Raw genomic sequence first — 6,655 nt, 5'->3', positions numbered from 1 at the left:
AACCTCCACCCCCTGATAAAGCTGGCAGCAGCGGCTGAGCTCCTGTCTGTTCACAGAGTGGAAATATGGATTTATTATTAGACTGGGTTGTATTCTTTACTGCTGAGCTCACAGAAGCCCTAACAGAGGAGTTCCCTAACACACTGATTGCTTTCACTGAACAGATACGCAATGAAAAGCTACATAACATCTGACAGCTAGTACACAGGGCAGAGGGGGAGGTGGCAGTGCTGTGGTGTGATTCCCCCATAGGTAAACCCATACATTTTGCTTTAGCCTGGGATGGAAATACAGCACAAACAGAAAAAAGTAGTGCTTTTAATTTCTAACCACAGCATAGATATGGGCAGGATGAAGTGCTACATGCATTTTGCCCCTATGAGATTTAACAAAGATGTTGTCATTTTGGTGATACATCTTCTTTAAATCTCATGGCAAGAAGGGAGGCACATTCTTTATCCAGAGGGTTTAAAGGATGACATCACTTTTAGCACAGTTGCCCTTGAAATGTTTTCCTCCCAGTGGAAGCCACATGCTAAATACTTACCTTTAGCCCTCCTCCCAAGATCTTCACAAAAAAGCCACACCCAACTCCTATTGCGCATGGGTATCAGGTTGGGGTCATATTCCTCTGGATTGCTGGGGCCACTTCAGGAACTTTAACTTACTTCTAATAATCATTCATCAAGGGATACAGGAAGTGGAAAAAAAGAACATTAAGTTATACTGCCCCCTTTGGGTGGTATATGACCATGGCACATTATTCCTGTCCTTTCCTATTATTGCCTAAAAGGGTTATTACATCTTGATCGACACTTAGACGGGATGCGCGTGCACTGCCTTTTCCACCCTTCAGAGTGAGGTAGTTCTCATCTCTGCTCTCCTCCCAAGGGTCACAAGTTTATCTCAGTTTGTCCTTGCTGCCTCATAAGTAACTCAGTGACCTCCAGCCATAAAATCTCTCGTTCTGCAGCTGGATGCGAATGCCCAAAGTGCTCATTTGCCTTCATTATTGTGCAGTATGTCAGATCTCAAGCACAAAGGGAGCAGTCTCATGGGACTCTCCAGCTCATGATTTTCTAGCAGCTATGGGGTGGCCTGCAGCGTCTTCTTAAATGCTTTGATAATTTTCTCCTACATAGATTGCAGTCCATACATTTGTTGGAGTGTTCCCTAGCTCCCTCAGGCTCCCTCCTCCGCTTTGTCCAGGGAGGAATTTTATTCAGCTAGATAGCTGACTCAGAAAGTATGGGCCATATATGTACTCCTCTCCTCTAGAGTCTGTCTCTGACAGCTGTGGAACTGTCAGCTAGGTATGAAGGGGAGTCTCACTCCTCCATTTTGGATGCATTTGTTCCTGAGGAGGCTCAGTCTGTAGACATAATTCCTAGGCTTAAACATACCATTTAATTTTCTTATTGATGTGTTGTGTACATATTTAAAACTGGCGCAATCTGAGTTTCAAACCCCCTCTATTACCAGGTTTGGCTTTCCTACATTTCCCAAGACTGCACAAAACATTTAAAATACATTCGTTACTAAAACCTATTTAGTATCTTTGAGGCTTCCCTCAACAATTTTATCAGGGAGTTTACTGGCGGCAAAATAACTTTTTTACCACTACAAAGGAAACCTAAATCATCAACTGAGAAAACTCATTCTACCTCTGCCAAAAAGATTTCCTTTCTTTTCTCCCAGGCAGGCCAAAATCTGGGAACTGTTCAGTCATAAATCCTAATCACCCAAGGCCTCCAGCCTGTGGACAAGTCATTCTCAAAATGATTGGACACCCCCTCTTTCTAAAGTGTGAGGGGTGATCATCTATTGGCCTTTGTATAAACCAGAACCAACAGCATTTCTGATGCCTGGGTGGAAAGGTTTCAAGGTTTTTACTCAAACTCAAAAGGGGCATCCGGGCCAATCGTAGCTCCTCAAGCTTGTACGGTCGCCCGCAAGCAGCAAGGTCAGTGGTAGCTGTCAGACACCGTGAGCATGCTGGGCGCTCGTCTCATATACAACGCTGCAAGGCGAGCAGGTCCGCCATGCTCTCAGACACTGGTCCGACCTTTCAGTCTGGCTCCCTGGATGCATTCATTTAAGCTTGTAAATGCCAAGGAGGAGCTAACTGATTTGAAGTCTGTGACTGATAAAGCCGCTCAAACCTTGCTGTGGACGGAGCTTTTCAGAGGCTTGGGAATGACCCTTAGTTACTTGTTCCGGGAGCCCGCCACTATAAACTACCCATTTGAGAAAGGCCCATTGAGTCTGCGGTTCCGTGGGGAGCATGCACTTCGCAGGTATCCATCAGGAGAGGAGCGCTGTATCGCCTGCAAGCTTTGTGAAGCCGTTTGCCCTGCCCAGGCCATCACAATTGAGGCGGAGCCTCGTGCAGATGGGAGCCGCAGGACCACAAGATACGACATCGACATGACTAAGTGTATCTACTGTGGGTTTTGCCAGGAAGCCTGTCCCGTGGATGCCATTGTGGAGGGTCCGAACTTTGAGTTCAGCACGGAGACACATGAGGAACTACTGTACAACAAAGAGAAGCTTCTAAACAATGGTGACAAGTGGGAAGTTGAGATTGGTGCAAACATCCAGGCCGACTTTCTCTACCGCTGAGTCTTAACCGACTCCCTTGAACGTTCAAAACCAACTTTTATGCACACAGAATATAAACCAATAAAAATCCGCCCTACAAAAAAAAAAAAAAAGGGGCATCCGTCCCATCTTGGATATCAAAGCACTCAATATTTTCATTCAAGTGAAAGAATTTTCATTGAATCAAGTAGGTCTGTCATTATCCCTCTCCATCTATCTGGCCCTTGTGGACGTCAAGAATGCGTACTTGCATGTCCCCATCTTGCCAGTACATCATTGCTTCCTGCATTCTTGTAGGCACACAATATTACCAGTGTGTTACCTTTACTATTGGTCTGTCTTCTGCACCCAGAGTGTTCGCCAAGGCCCTAACTCTGGTGTTAGCCTTGTTATGCTCACAGGGCATTCATATACTTTAGTTGGATACCTTGATTATTTCCAACTGAGAGAATAGTCAGCACAGACCTTGCTGGACAAAGTTAGCCAAACTGTCCAGACTTTACAATGGTTTGGTTGGATCTCTGGAAGCGAAACACCATTTGTAATACCTTGGTCTGAACCTGGACACGGCTCAGTCCAGAGTTCTCCTCTGAAACATAAATTCCTAACTAATGAAGAGGACACTGCTCCACGTTGGTCCACTCCGCTCACATTGCTTTAACAGGGTGTGGCAAAGGAGTGCAGCTGTCAGGATCTTTCTTTGTATTATAAACTCCTAATGCCGCGTACACACGACCAGATTTTTTGACAGCAAAGGTCCGACGGAATGATTCGATCTTGTGTGGGCTCTATCGGACCTTTGCTTGCCAAAAATCCGGTGGACTTTAGAAATAGAACATGTTTTAAATTTTTCCACCGGAACTCCGCAGGACCTGCATGATCAATTGCCTGCTCGCCAGTTCACTCATTTGCCCTCCAGCCCCGCAATTGCCCCATCCAGATCGTGGCTTCGGCGGCTTCCCCCCTGCATTCTTTCCTGAATCTCTCTTCTCCCAGCCAATCTGGTCCTAGGACTCCTGGCCAATCGGGTCTCAGAACCCGCTTCTTGATTGGCTAGAAGGAGAAGCAGGAAGACATTAGCAAACATTAATTTGCTAATGTCACATAAGTGGATGGGCTTACCCATTTTGTAGGCAATTAGAGCCTCAGGTTCTAATCATGTGGTTAAAAAAAAAAAAACATTGAAATACATGCATCCGGTGCCCTGCATGGAGATTAGGGGCTGGGCGCATGGATTAGGGAGGTGGCACCCCTGCACCATTTATGAGTGGCCATCACTGTCCAAATCTCTGTTTTTGCATGAGAATTCCACTTCAGACCATTATAACGCAACATTCTGGCTGTGTAGGTATAAAGTGTTTGTAACCTTAAACGCAAATGTCACTGCCAGCCCCTCTTGTATCTAGCCATAACACACAGTGTAATTTTTTTTTAAACAAAGCCTTTGTTTTAAATACCTTTTTTTCAGAGATCTTCTAAATACCTTTTTTTCAGAGATCTTCAGGCCGGTCATGTGACTCCCGGATGCTCTCCTACTCTGATCAGGGGCTACAGCGGGAGTGGCCGAGCTCCCCCTCTGACATCAGCTGAGATTCACGCCGAAAGATCTCAAAAAAAAGTTTTGTTTAAAAAAAACACTTACACAGTGGATTATGGCCAGATAAAAGAGAGGGGCTGGCAGTGACATTTTTTAAAGTTTACTTTTCTATTAAGAGCGGCAGGAGGGGGGTGTCGGAGACACAGACAGACGGAGCTGACAGGCAGTGAGGCGGGGAGAGAGCAGAGCTGCAGATGACGGAGGCACGTAAACTGACCACGGTAATCATGGCTCAGCAGCCTTGATTATTGTGAACAGCACACAGAGGGGGACACAGGAACTGCCAGGATCAGCCAAGTTTTTTAAATCTTAGCACAAGCACTGTGCTGTTTAATCTGCTATAAGGGAACGGGATCTCTTTTTTTTTTAGGGTTAAAACCACTTTAAGGAAAGCCAAGCTTATGCCTATGATCAAAGAAATGCACATGCATGCTCAATGGTCCACAGAACTGTGCACAGAATCAGGACCCATACGTGCATCTATACAGTGCCTTGCAAAAGTATTCACACCCCCTTCCCATTTTTCATGTTTTTTTGCCACACAACCTGGAATTAACATGAATTGTTTGAGGATTTGCATCTTTTAATTTACAGAACAGGCCCACAACTTTGAAGATTTTTTTTATTTTTATTTTTTTGTGAAGCAAACAACAAATATGACAAAACAGAAACAAAAACAAACAGAAAAAGTCAATGTGCATAACTATTCACCCCCCCAAAAGTCAACACTTTGTAGAGCCACCTTTTGCGGCTATCACAGCTTCAAGTTGCTTTGGCTAAGTCTCTATGAGCTTGGCACACCACTGTGGCATCTTACCACTGGGATTTTTGCCCATTCCTCCTGGCAAAACTGCTTCAGCTCCTTCAAGTTGGATGGTTTGTGCTTGTGAACAGCAATCTTTAAGTCTGACCACAGATTTTCTATTGAATTGAGGTCTGGGCTTTAACTAGGCCATTCCAACACATTTACATGTTTCCCCTTAGACCACTCAAGCATTGATTTAGCAGTGTGTTTGGGGTCACTGTCCTGCTGGAAGGTGAACCTCTGTCCTAGCCTCAAATCACACACAGAGTGGTACAGGTTTTGCTCAAGAATATCCCTGCATTTAGCACCATCCATCTTTCCCTGAACTCTGACCAGTTTCCCAGTCCCAACTGCTGAAAAACATCCCCACAGCATGATGCTGCCACCACCATGTTTCACTGTGGGGATCGTGTTCTTTGGGTGATTTGGTGTGTCGGGTTTGCGCCAGACAGCATTTTCTTTGATGGCCAAAAAGTTAAATTTTAATTTTAGTCTCATCAGACCAGAGCACCTTCCTCCATACATTTTGGGAGCCTCCCACATGCCTTTTCATAAACTCAAAACATGCCATTTTTTTTTTTTTGCTGAAAGTAATGGCTTTCTTCTGGCCACTCTGCCATAAAGCCCAACTCTATGGAGCGTGTGGCTTATTGTCGTCCTATGCACAGATAGTCCAGTCTCTGCTACAGAACTCTGCAGCTCCTCCTGGGTTACCTGTGGGTCTCTGTGCTGCCTCTCTGATTAATGTCCTCCTTGCCCGGTCTGTGAGTTTTGGTGCGGGGCCGTCTCTTGGCAGGTTTGCTGTTGTGCCATGTTTTTTCCACTTGGTTATGATAGTTTTGATGGTGCTCTTAGGGATCATCAAAGATTTGGATATTTTTTTATAACCTAACCCTGACTTGTACTTCTCAACAACATTGTCCCTTACTTGTTTGGAGAGTTCCTTGGTCTTCATGGCAGTGTTTGGTTAGTGGTGCTTCTTTCTTAGGTATTGCAGCCTCTGAGGCCTTTCAAAAAGGTGTGTATATGTAATGACAGATCATGTGACACTTAGATTGCACACAGGTGGACATAATTTCTTTAATTATGTGACTTCTGAAGGAAATTGGTTGCACCAGAGCTTTTTATGGGCTTCATAACAAAGGGGGTGAATACATATGCACATGCCAATTATCAGTTTTTCTTTCTCGTACATCACGGGACACAGAGACTCAGTAATTACTGATGGGTTATAGGATATCACTAGGTGATTGGCCACTGGCACACCCTAGACAGGAAGTTCAATCCCCCATATAACCCCTCCCCCTACTGGAGGTACCTCAGTTTTTTCACCAGTGTCTTATGTGTTGGTCACAAGTAAAGATGTGCTGTGCTGAGCTCCACTGGAATATTCCTTACTGGGGCCAGCTATGCAACCAGATCCATTCAAAGTGTCTTTTCCAGGCCCATTGAATGGTACGCAGGCCTCGGGTTTCGAAGAAACTAGGTTTTACCTGTAACGCTTCTCTTTTTAGAGAGCTGGACCCTGGGACCCAGTATTTCTTTTTTTCAGCCATATTCCTGCCAGGGTGCCTTTACAGGCCCAGAACTGCGGATCCCCCTATTCAAGGGGGCCCCAGTCTATGAAAGTTTTTTCCCTAATGGAGTCCATC

At 45.1% G+C, this 6,655-nt stretch overlaps 1 pseudogene; it reads left to right on the top strand.

The window, feature by feature from the left end:
- Positions 1 to 1,921: 1,921 nt before the first annotated feature.
- LOC143988557 (NADH-ubiquinone oxidoreductase subunit 8 pseudogene) lies at positions 1,922 to 2,707 on the top strand (annotated as a pseudogene).
- Positions 2,708 to 6,655: the final 3,948 nt, after the last annotated feature.

This window comes from Lithobates pipiens, unplaced genomic scaffold, assembly GCF_037356315.1.
Source record: "Lithobates pipiens isolate NorthernLeopardFrog02 unplaced genomic scaffold, aLitPip1_a1.2 Scaffold_18, whole genome shotgun sequence".
Classification (NCBI taxonomy): domain Eukaryota; kingdom Metazoa; phylum Chordata; class Amphibia; order Anura; family Ranidae; genus Lithobates; species Lithobates pipiens.
Note: the sequence above shows the minus strand (reverse complement) of the source record. Positions and strands in the feature narration are given on the sequence as shown.